This window comes from Cyprinus carpio, chromosome A16, assembly GCF_018340385.1.
Source record: "Cyprinus carpio isolate SPL01 chromosome A16, ASM1834038v1, whole genome shotgun sequence".
NCBI classification, from domain to species: Eukaryota; Metazoa; Chordata; class Actinopteri; order Cypriniformes; family Cyprinidae; genus Cyprinus; species Cyprinus carpio.
Window position 1 is genome coordinate 15,639,785 of NC_056587.1, and position 13,179 is coordinate 15,652,963.

A 13,179-nucleotide genomic window follows, 5' to 3' on the forward strand; every position below is an offset into this window, starting at 1 on the left:
GAGTCATTCACTCAACCACTTTGTTTATAAACGCTTGTTCATTTCTCATCGACTGATTCATTCAAGAATGAAACAAGTCTTTATAAGTGAGTCATCAAATCATTTGTTTAAAAACACTAATATTATATTATGTATTATTTTATTTCTTTTATTTTATGTCTGTAAATAATAATAATAATAATAATAATAATAATAATAAATATTAATCTTTTTAAATTTGAAGCTGAGAATCAAACATTTTTCTTTTGTCCCCTGGCTGAAATTAATCAGACAAAAGTGAAATGTTTGCACTTTCAGGAGAATGATTAAAAATATTATAAATATAATATTATGAATACAAATAATATCATTCATTTTAGAAGTGTGAGTATAAATAATAATAGCTTATAAAATATTATTGCATTTATCTTTGAGGCTGAGTGAGACCTGATTCCAAATAGAGTGCATTTGATAGCATCTGAGTGTTTATACTTTTCAGAGGAATCACTCGGCTTACTTACAGTTGACTTATAGTTATTTCTGCTTATTAAATTGGAAAGAAAGAAAAGGGAAAGCTTTTATCACTAAGAAAAAAAACCTCATATGACCTCTAAACAGTTAATAGCCATGGCGGACAAACTAGAGACATATTCTATTTGCTAGTAAAGACTAAATAGTTAAGCTCATGTTAAATTATCCCACTAATAGTAACACATACAGCCTAGGCTGAATCATGAAGTCATCTTCTTTAACTCAAGACTGTACCTCCAGCCGGGCGGATTCCATGCCAAGCAGGAAACAGAAAACAGCCCAGCTGACAAACATTTTCCCCTGTCCCTTTGCCGGTTAGTCACACACCGCAACGCCAGCACTGCCTCTGGCACACAGGAGCTGGAGCAGTACCAAATGATTATATACGCTTATTTTCATACAAACACATGCACACACACACTCTCACATTGTCGCTCTCTCATGTACACCCATAGACAGGGAGACTGTTGCACTGAATGGGACACTGCGACGCAGCAGTATAATTGACATGCAATTCAGCTGAGGGAGGGATGCATCAATTATATAGATTTATCATAAATTGATTTTGTGTTGTGCACACAATAGTCTCACTTGCTGACCATGTTTTATGTGCTCTGCCTCTTGTTACCGATTGCACCTGGTTTGCCAGAACTGAAGCAGGAAAAATATCCACACAGCCTAATTAATGTACCATGTCAGTAAAGCCTCTTTGCTTGTAGCCTGAAATCTTTCACTGCTTAATACAGGATAATTATGTTGAATTCTCCCTCTCTAATAAAGAAGAATGCTTTGAAAGAACTGGCAGGCTGAGCATCCTCCCCTCTGATGAGAGAATAAGAGATATCTGTGTAATTATTCACTTCTCTTTGTGCAAATGGGATGATTACTGTACGGATCGGGCTAATGCACCTGAACCTACAGTACAGATATGTACATGAGCACAATGCACAAAAGGTTCTTTAGAAATGCACCTGTGCAGACGCGTACACACCAGGGTGTGTGAGAGGTGCGGATTGGGGGTGAAGTGAAATTTGGTATTTTGTGTGATTCTGTTGGTCAAGGATTTATTATTTATTTATTTTTTTAAGTCAGAGCATCTGCGTATGATTAGCCCATTTCTCTCTAAAACATCTCCCCATATATTAGGAGAATGATGGAGCTGAGCAGAAAAAAAGATGGAGCCAGCAAAGTTAAAAAGTAGCAACGACTTAAAAAACTAATAAATAAATAGTCCTCTAGGCAAATTTGTTATGAAAAGCAGGTTTATTTAATATTGATTTCTTGTTTATTGAACAACTGTATAAAGACAATATCATAATATTAGTCAGATATGACTTATAAAATATAATGGAAATAGAATAGATATATAGAATAAATATTTTGGAAAGATTTGATTTTTAAAATAGTAATTTTTAGTGACAGTTAATGACAAATAGAGGTGATGTGGGCTGACCAAACAAAAAATTTCAAAAGCATAAAGTGTTTCTTTTCAAAAATAAAATGTTATCTAAAGTGTGTAATACGCCACTCTCTTGCTTCACAACTTTACAGAAATGATTCTACATAGTAATGTCCCATGTTTTCTGTGTTTGTTTTCAAACAATCTTTTTTGAAGTTTTTCCAATTAACTCTTAGTTTGTATTATGTTTCATTGTTCTGGTGTTTCTTCCTGTGTTTGAGTTTGATTCCTTGTTTTCTTTTTTTTTCAACTACTTCTTTGACTTCTTTTAACTTTTGCAAGTACATATTGTGTCCAGCCTTTCATAGTTTTAAAACATTTGCAGTGATAACGGATCTAAGACAGGAATGCAGGAATGATGTAATTTTGTAGACCCTGATTTCACTGACAACAAGCCAATAAGATTTTCAACTGGCTTTTGGATTACTGCAGAAATTGAGCTTGTCAACCTGCTTTGTTTCCACCTGCTCTGTGCTGCCTTTCGGCACGTTGTCAGTTTTCTCTTCCGCAATACATCCAATATATCTGCAATTTTCACTATGTAAAGACATGATGTGTGGTGTGAGAACGGATGGCTACATAGCAACAGTACTGAAGGGGGTGGGTCTTTGAAAAGGGTCAAATAATCAGTGTGTCAGAAATTGCACACTTAGTAGGTACTTGAATTTAAACTCACTTTTTCACCACTGAAAAAGAATGGTCTATATACAGTATGAATATGGCTATTAGGGCTATGAAATTTATACGTGCTACATTCGTCATGTTGTCATTGTCATGTGACCTACCAGTGCTAATTGCGTCACTTCACTGCCATTCACAAATCCTCTACCGTGGCCTCATGGGATAGTTAAGTGTCAATCCAATACACACTTCAGAATCTCAGCGGTAGTAGAAAGGTCGTCCAGGAAATTTTTGCCCTACTGTTTTTCAAATACTATGAATTCATACATACTACTCTTTTGGCATAGTGTTATATATACATAATATATAGTACGGGAATATTCAATTTCAGACGCAGTTAAGGTCTCCAGGATGATTTTAAAATAGCAGGCAGGTGTGTTGGAGCAGGTTAGAACTGCAGGCTCTCAAGGAGCAGGAAATAAAACTAATTTCTATTGCATCACTGCAAAACCCCCCTTTTGGGTTTAATTATATAGGTCCCATAAACAACAATAATGTCATTATGTTCAATGTCTTCAATATAATCAAATAACTATGAAATCGAGTGTGCCTATTTCACTAAGTGAAAGTGTCATTGCCTGTATTTTCTCACCACCAAATGCTCCACACCCCGACAGGTCTATCCCTACTCCTGCTAGGTAAGAAAGAGATGACAGAGAAGCAGAAACTAAAGTTTCTCCGCAGGTGGAAGCCCACACAGCCACGCTTTGACACTTGTCTGGAGGCTAAATATAACCGCTTGTTAGCTGAGCATAGATAAATCGATCCTTTGGGCTCCTGGCACCTGTCAGAGTGCTTTCTTTCTTCATGTGGTTGACGTGTCACCCTTTGCCTAGTCACTCTTATTCACTCTGTGTTCACTGTATGGTCCTTCCTCAGCTCCTGCTGAGGCACTGAAATAGATTTTGTCAGCTCAGTTATCTGTTATCTGATCATAATATGCTGAACGATTCAAGAATTCAGAGCTTGATATATGTGACAAGGCATCAGCATTTCTTTATGGATATGACAGATGTCTGTAAAAGGATGTCTTCACAGTATGATGTGTGATACATAGGTCAGCATGTCTGGATGCTAGTAGTTTCATGCTCAGCTCCATGAAAACTGCTAAGCTACGAAATACTTATCAGTTAACAGTAATAAAGCTATTGTCACACCCCTGGACTGTCTGTGTGTGTTTTTCTCCCCATGTGCTCTGCGTGACCCAGTTTCTGTCTCATGTCAATCATGCCATTTAGTTCAGGTGTGTCTTGGTATTTGTCCTCGTTAAAACATTAAAAATGTACTAGACTCCCCATTTCCACACCTTGCTTAAAAAGCATAAAACACTTCATTTCCTCATTTACTCTCCCAATCCAGTTCCATGAAATGCATGCTGGGAAATGGAAATCCTCTGCCCAGTTTCAGCAATGCTACTTTAACACAACAAAACATGCCGTCACAGATCAAATGGATTAATTAAATTAAATAATTTTTTAAGAATTGTGTTGTGTTAGTATAGTTTAGTGAACAGCTAATTTTTATTTTTAAATACACATTAAATAAACTTTTATTTTATTGAAATGATTTATTAAAATGTATAATATTTATTTTATTTTATAAAAAAAGCTGCAAAAATGATTTCAGTTTCATTAAATGCAACTAATAAAATGATAAAACACTGTTATATATTTATTAATTGTATTAATCAAAATTAAACCACTGAGAACGTATGTATATATGTATGTATGTATGTATATATACACACACACAAACACACATACATAGATGGGTAGATAGATATACACACACACATTTAACAGTGGACATCAAAATTAGAGAACAATCTATATAAATCAAATACTTGATTTTTTTTCTGAAATAATGTAAAAAATCCAAACCTTTAAAATTTTTGTTTCACAAAAAACATGTTTGACAACATAATCAAGGCATTTCAACAAAAATCTTTATTTTGTGGAAAACACAGTGATCAAAATTAGAGAACAGTAACCACTTTAGCACAAAGAAGATTACAACTCATACTTCTGAAGGTTACAGCTGTCAGAAATTAGTAGGAATTGTAGAGGCCCTTGCTTCGAATGACTTCAGCACATCTGTGGCTGCAGGATATCACTAGTTTCTCACACTGCACTGGTGTGATCTTTGTCCACTCTTCTTCTGCTCTCTAACTGAGGTGGGTTTCTTAGCCATAACTTTGTTGCCAAGGATTTTCCAGAGATTTTCAGTTGGGTTCAGATCTCTGGGCTGGCCATTCTATTATTTCAATTCAATGCTTCAAGAAACTGCTTTAAACTTTTGGCAGATGGGAACATTGTCTTGCATGAAAATTGCAGACTGATTGGAAGATGCTTGTGGGGAAGTTACCACATGTTGCTGAAGGAGGTTCTGATAAACATTTGCATTGACCCTGCCATGTATCTGTAAGAGGCCCAACTCCTGCTGCAGAAAACATCGCCCAAAGCATGACACTTCCTCCTTCACCTTTCACTGACTTCTCAATTCATTTGGGCATCAGTCTTTCCTCAGTTTGAAACATAATGTTTCTCATCTGACCCAAATACATTAAACTTGCTCTCATCACTAAAGTAAATATTGTACCAGTTCTCTTCTCTTCACACAACATACTTCTCAGCAAAGGTGAGCCTAGTCTTTTGATTCTTTTTGCTGATGAGAGGCTTGGTCAATGCAGAGCGCGCTTTCAGTCCAACTTCTCTTAAACGTGCTGAGACAGATCCTTACCCTGTTCAGCACTGAACTGGTGAGCAATTCCAGCTGCATTGTTGAACCGATTACCCATTGAGAGTCACATAATTACACTGTCTTCCCTCAAAATTCCATAAATCACACAACCAGACTTTCCAAATTCTCTTAAATAGTGTCATTGTAAAGCTGCAATATTCCAGAAATCACAGATTTAGAGTGGCCAACTTCTCTTGCAATGGCTGAAAGGGTCATCCCTTTAGCCTTTATCTGGACCTTTATTTAGGAAACTTTAGGTTGTTCTCTAATTTTGACCTTTAAATATAAATGTGTGTTGCAGACACTTCCTGTCTGATGGTGGCGGTTTTGGAAATCTGGAAACATAGTGCATTACAGGGTGGAGGGATTTCCAATACGGCCCCGCTCTTCTGAAGGTCCCCTTCAGCCTGTAGCTTGCCACACGAGATCAAAGCAGCAAATCGATACGCAAAACACAGGGATACCAGCAAGACGAATGAGCTTTGAATGGGGAAGTGAAGTGGGAAATGGATTTTTAAGTTGGCCTGGAAAGCATTTGCAAGTGGCATTTAAAATAGAGGGGGACTATAAGGGAGAGGTTGCTCGGGCAGTAAAGAACCTCTCCGCCAAAGTGCTGCATGTCCATTATGATCACATTCATTACACAAGCTTAAGCACCAACACATGCCCTGGCTTGTTGATTTCTAACTAAAGAGAGTAATTGTAGAACTGTGCTTAATGTCAAGTGTCAAGCTTATATTGAAAGTAATAAATAAGCTTGATAATTGAACCTGCACTGATGGGACTACAAGGCTGTAACTAAATCACAACGCCAATTGCCTTATAACAAATTAGCTTCAACCTTGAGAGGATCTAGTGTGAGAAATGAGTCCTAGAAACTTCCAGAACAAACCTGAAGAACCTCAAAGACATATAAACTAATGAGACCGATAACTTTTCTCAAAGCTTTTTAAAATGATTGAAGTGACCTTGATTGGTATACAGATTTATTCTCCTCTCAGGGACAAACGCAGGGTTTCATTAGAGCAAGATCCTTCACTTCAATACTGATTCTACTGATACAAGTTGTATTGATGCTTTCCTTTGCTCATTTGCTCTCTAGCATAGAATGCTAATAGTGTGCTATCCTGTTTTTCCACTTTGATATTGGTGAGGGAGAAAATAAGGTTTCTAATTGTTTCTTCAACTATGAGCACTTTAGGCCCTGATGACTTTAAGAAAGTAAACTCTCCTAAAACACACTTTTCAAACTCTCAATAGTTTATTTACTTTGTCCACTAACAATGTCCAACAGTCTATATGCCAGAGAAGAATTCTATTATTCCCACAGGATTCCCACAGGATCATTGCTGCCGAATCTTATATGATGCAGTGTTGGAGTGCTTAAAAAAACAAACAAAAAAAAAAACCTGGAATAGCTCTTTGACTCCTTCACACTTTTTGCATACATAGTTTGACCAAATCACAGTTTGATGTATGAACTGATGCACAATAAATTATATTTACCCTGATTTTCTTCTGACTTTGCATCTCATATTTCATCTCAAGCTGCTCTGCAGCAATTCTGCTGATGGTAAACAAAAACTTCTAACTTCTGAAAAAAAATTGTGGTTGTGGAAATGGCACCACAATTATGAGACAGTCTGAAAAATGTATATACTGTAAATCATTTTCAAAAAATAAAAATGGAAATGCTCAGTGTTTATTTCACTCTTTGTTTATCATAGTTAATATTTCATATGATGGCTTTTCTGTATCTAGGACAAGAATAAAACAATCAAATCTATCAACAAAATAAATAAATAAATAAATAAAAATCATTCAAAAAGTAGTAAATGATGCAGACATGATAGAAAAGTTTCCAAAATAGTTTTAATGTGATCTTTATATAACAAAGAAATATAATTAAATTTTATAGTTTTAACAAAAATAAACCCCTGCAACTCCAACCCTACTGTTTGTTTGGTTTTACTGATATTTTCACTTTCCAGAAGGATCAGTACATGCCAGATTGCATTGCTAGCAACAGATGTGTACATTATATATACACATCCGTTTTTGTGTGTGTACTGTATGTGTTTTCATATTTTAGCCAAGCTTAAATGCTTTTCCAGAAATGTGATGGAGGTGCCACGTGTGATGTGTAAAACGAATAGCACCATAATGATAAAGTGTGAACACAAGAGATATTGAAGACGGACAGCTGGACATCCATCACGTCCACGTGGACATCCGAGCATGCAGTGGGGTCTCATTTATAAACGTTGCCTATGCACAAAATGGGCATTGAAAATGCGTATGCAATTACTTTGTCAGTGACGCGCTGAGTCAGATAATTCTATTTACTCTGCAATAAATATACGCTATAAATAGCTAAAAGATGCAAACAGCAAAATTGCATAAATTAAATTTGATTTGAATTGTTTAAAACAATTGAAATACTATTTGGCCAGTGGAAAAGAATGAGATCAACTCTATTCTAAAATATTTATCTGATAACTATTGTAAACAGTTTTGTTTTTATGGATTTTGATATATTTATGCTAAAACATAACAAGAATACTGGATGATTTTTAGCAATAATAAATGGCATTTATACTCTGTATCTCATATTTCCTTGATGTCTTCTACCTTTAACGGTGTTAAATATGGGGTCACATGGATGGGAATATGCATGGAAATGATATGCAGATGAGGTTATGCATAGTAAAACTAGGCGTTGTAAGCTCCATATATGGTGATTTCGGGGAGGAGTCGGGCTGGAGTTGCACGTACGCACATCTTCCCCTGACTGCGATTTATAAAGGGATTTTTACTTAGGTTCTGGCGTACGCATGGTTTTATAAATATGAGAACTTTTGTGCATACACAAAATCTAGCTTTTGTGCACTTTTAGGATGAAATCTACGGAGAGTTTCATAAATGAGACCCCTGGGCCATTATTTCAAACTTTAAATTCATCCAGAGGTAATTTAACTATTCATTGTTGCTCTGAGCTCTCACGCTGAGCGAGGACTGAATGTAGTTGACGCCGAAAAGCTGAAAATTAGTGTGTGAGTGCCAATACCCAGCCAGTGTTTCCAATGAATAAAGTCTTTTGGATTACACCAAGCTCCTGCTGTTCACATTTGCAATTCCTACTCAAATCTGTCTCCACTTTCTCCATGCACTTGTTTTGATATGAACATGTTTGTAGCCATATGAGCGTGAGTGTGTATGTGGAACACAAAAATATATGCTAGAGGAGCTTAAGTGATATAAACACCCCTAATTTTAAGATGCATCTGTGTAGGACTCGACGAGAAAGTGCTCAGAGTGCTGACTCGGAATCAAATGTTGTTATGGCAAAAGCTGGAAAAGATGGCCTTCTTCGTAAGAAGCGTTTTAGTAACATTCCACAAATGTGCTAAGAGTCTTCTCATAGTTTCATCTGCGTATCTGCTAAAGAGGTTTGGGAAAATGTGCCCCGTAAGAGGTTTTCTTAGCATCTATGTATTGGTGAGAAATGATAATGCAATATATGGCATGTGATTTTAGCAGTTTCAGTACGGCATCAAATGGGATAAAAACTCAGGCAAAGCGTATCACTCTTTTATTATTAGCGCTCTCAAAGAGCATGCAGGATTCATTACATTTTCACTTTCATTCACTTAACGGAAGTTGGAGACTAAGAATAATATTATTAAATCTTAACCATGAGAAAGCCTGCCGTTTAAAAGTGAAGTCAATAAGAAAAACAATCTGCGCACAACTCCTCCACCTTGTGCGGAGTCAGAAAATATTTTTACCGCCACCCTGAACTGCCTTGTGTCATCTCATTCATCTCTCCGCAAAATTCCCTCTTGGCCCTTCGCTGGACCTAATCCATTATCTTTCACCCACAGAAACAATATCCCAGACTGCCGAGCGGCAGACATGCTTCTCTCCGCAGGATGTGAGTGGAAGACGGGGACCTCTGCATTAACCTTTCAGCTGGCTTCTTACAGAAACGCTTAAGTCCACAATTCATGTAAATCACCGTACCACTGTTGGCAGCTCACAGAATAGACTGGTGCCGATTCCATTTCAGTCCTTTTAATTAATGTCATCTAATTCCATCCCCCGCTTTTTAATTGTGTCAGCATTCTTTGAAGGAAATCACAATGTGTAATATCAGCCAGTGGGAGCGTCTGACCTGGCTGCTTATTGAAACTTTAAACCCAATAAGGAGACATTGTCCATAGGGTGCAGTTAAAATGAACGTTATGTGTCGCCAGAGGTGACTGGATCATAAAAGCCGCTTTGTTTAAGATGTTATGCCACTGGAACAAAAACTCCCCAAGTCTCATGGCTAAAACTCATTAAGATTAGTCTTTATCTTTGTTTTCATCTACGCAGACGTTGCCTACAATGATTTCTGATTTCCTGAGTTTTATCCAAATATTATTTCAGGATAAAATATATAGAGAGTTGACCCTACTGGTTACCCAGCATGCATTGAGGTGGGTGTCAAATCAGAGGGATTTTTATCTAATTAAGCGCTAAAACTATATAAGTAGGGGCTATTTATAGTTGGTTGTAATCTTATATTTCAATGTAATATTGGATGTTGACCATTCCCATGTTTGCAGTTTGCAGACATTTCACATGTCGGACATGTCAGTTCAGTGTACTTACTGTTGGAGTAACTGGGGCTCTGCTTGGAATGAGGTGGCAAAACCGGGCATCATAAGATTATATACTCCAGGATATTGGCTCATTTCGAGATGGAGTGACTGTCAGGCACCTCTGATTTTTGGTTAAGTATAACTTGTAGATCTGTGCTGACTCAAGCCAAGAACTCTTTCAGATGGTTCAGTTCGATTTGGTAAACTGGTTCATCTAATTCACTAGAAAAGAACTGCTTCGTTTGCGAACCGGACGTCACTTATATTTATTTATATATGATGTTTGCTGCTATTTGCTTTTATTTTTTGACTTCATAACTTGAATTCATTAAAGCCATTTGCAATAAAATTATGAATTTTAATGTAACTCTATGTGTGTGAGTGGCCTGCACTCTCATTTTGACCCAGAAACACAATTTGAGTTTTATGTAGAGAACGAAAAAAGTTTCTGTTTTCTGATTACAGGTGCATCACAATAAATTAGAATGTCGTGGAAAAGTTCATTTATTTCAGTAATTCAACTCAAATTGTGAAACTTGTGTATTAAATAAATTCAATACACACAGACTGAAGTAGTTTATTTGTTTCTTTCAATCAATATTAATTATTCTCACACACAACAAAAAAAAACCAACCAACAAACAAATTAGAACAAATTAGAATACTTCATAAGACCAATATATATATATATATATATACATTCTGGAAAGTATGTTCATATATATATATATATATAAAATTTTTAGTGAATTGTTGTCCTTCTGGAAAGTATGTTCATTTACTGTACATGTACTCAATACTTTGCTTTTGCTTTAATTACTGCCTCAATTCGGTGTGGCATGGAGGTGATCAGTTTGTGGCACTGCTGAGGTGGTATGGAATTCCAGGTTTCTTTAACAGTGGCCTTTAGCTCATCTGTGATGTGACATGACATACAGCCAAGTATGATGGTGACCCATACTCAGAATTCATGCTCTGCATTTAACCCATCCAAAGTGCACACACACAGCAGTGAACACACACACACACACACACACACACACACACACACACACCACACACACACACACACACACACACACCGTGAACACACACCCAGAGCAGTGGGCAGCCATTTATGCTGCGGCGCCCGGGAAGCAGTTAGGGGTTTGGTGCCTTGCTCAAGGGCACCAGCACCAAAGAATCTGCATCAGTTTCTCTATGGGGTTCAGGTCTGGTGAGTTTGCTGACCAGTCAAACACACCAACACCATGGTCATTTAACCAACTTTAGTGTGGGCAGGTGCCAAATCATGCTAGGAAATGAAATCAGCATCTTCAAAAAGCTGGTCAGCAGAAATAAGCATGAAGTGCTCCAAAATTTCTTGGTAAACGGGTGCAATGACTTTGGTTTTCAAAAAACACAATGGACCAACACCAGCAGATGACATTGCACCCTAAATCATCACAGACTGTGGAAACTTAACACTGGACTTCAAGCAACTTGGGCTATGAGCTTCTCCACCCTTCCTCCAGACTAGTATTTTTTTTTCCCAATTTGTTGCCACGATATAATACTTTAACCAGTGGTTGCATGAATATGCATGAAATCCTGCCAGACGTCTTGGCAGATTTACAGGTCTAAACCCAGGTACCCGTTGTCAGGGGTGAGTGATAATCGGTTCTGGTTTGTTCCGCTCATTTCTCAGTGCAAGCCATACATCATTACATTTTATTGCTGGCAGTTTATTATGTATAATTATCAGGACCAGATAACTGTGCGTGAGTAATAAAATGAATCCATCTGTACAACCCACTCCCCTCCTACCAGAGAGAACATATCTCTTATGAATTAGAACACTGTTTAGTATCAGTTGGCTTGTCTGGGCTGGCAGAGAAGTGCATTGTTATAGAGGTGATTGCTGGTGAGAACTTGGCACTGTATTTGTGAAATGAAATATAATTTCTACATTTCTGAAATGACAGGTAGTGTCAGGGTCCATCAGCTTGTTAGACTAAAAGTGTTGGTAAAATATTAAACAATAGCACATGTGAATGTGTTTACGGCATGTTTGATGGAGGATAAAGCCCAAAGTATATTTCATATTCATTGACATTCCCCTACATCCTCCTCACCACCACCAGGTTGGCCTTGTTCATGCAGGGGGGTAGGCTCCGCCCCTGCCTTCATCTCAACAGTAATAGCTGAATCTTCAACCTACAGATTCAAGCTACGGATGGGGCCTACACCAAAGAATTCAGTTTTTTTATGCCTTGGTTTTGTAAAATAAATTATTTTGAATCTTATCACCTCCTGAGTCTTTAGTAGAAGTGAATTGAACGTGACCCAAATTAAATAATCAATCATTTCAAATAATTTTTTCCCATTTTACATAGTTCTTATAATGCTAATATATGTTTAAGTGTTTGTCTTTCTAATAAGTTTGCTTATAGTTAGTTATTTGATACTATAAAAATGAACTGTGGTGCCATGATTGTGAGCTTGCAATTGGATCTGCAGGAGTTTGGGTGAGACCTTGATTGTGCAGCTCAACCACACGATCACTACTGCACAGACTCGGGCTCCAAATTATGTCATTTTGCAAGATGACAGCTGCCATAATGAGATGTTTTGGCTTCACTTTTGTATAGTGGAAGGAAGTGGAGTGTTGTCCATCTTTTTTTTGCCCGAGCCAGGGTTGCCAACCTTGTGGACAAACTAATTAGTGCAAAAAAATTAAATAAAATTACACTCTCCTCCCTAGCCAGATGTGATTCAAAACTAAGGTTCACAGGTTTGGCAAGGTGCTAAGGGCTACACACAATAGTAAGAGAAAGCAACCTATAAAAAGTGACCGATTTTAAGTGTGAAAATATTAATTCACAATAATGGTATTCACAATACCCTAGTAGCAGAGTGGAAATCAATCCTGCATGTTAATGCTGGTTTGCACTTATTCGCTGTGTGTCATAATGCAGACCCCGCCATTACTGCCTTGTTAGTCTTTTGATGCCCAGTGATTTTTGTCAAAGCACTCAGTGCCATTTTGTTCATTTTTTTGTTATGGACAGGACTGTATGAGTTTTTCATAAATGAATGGTCAAGCAGGAGTCCAAACCACTATTGATCGTAGAAATACAAATTATAGTTTGAGAGAGGTTTGCA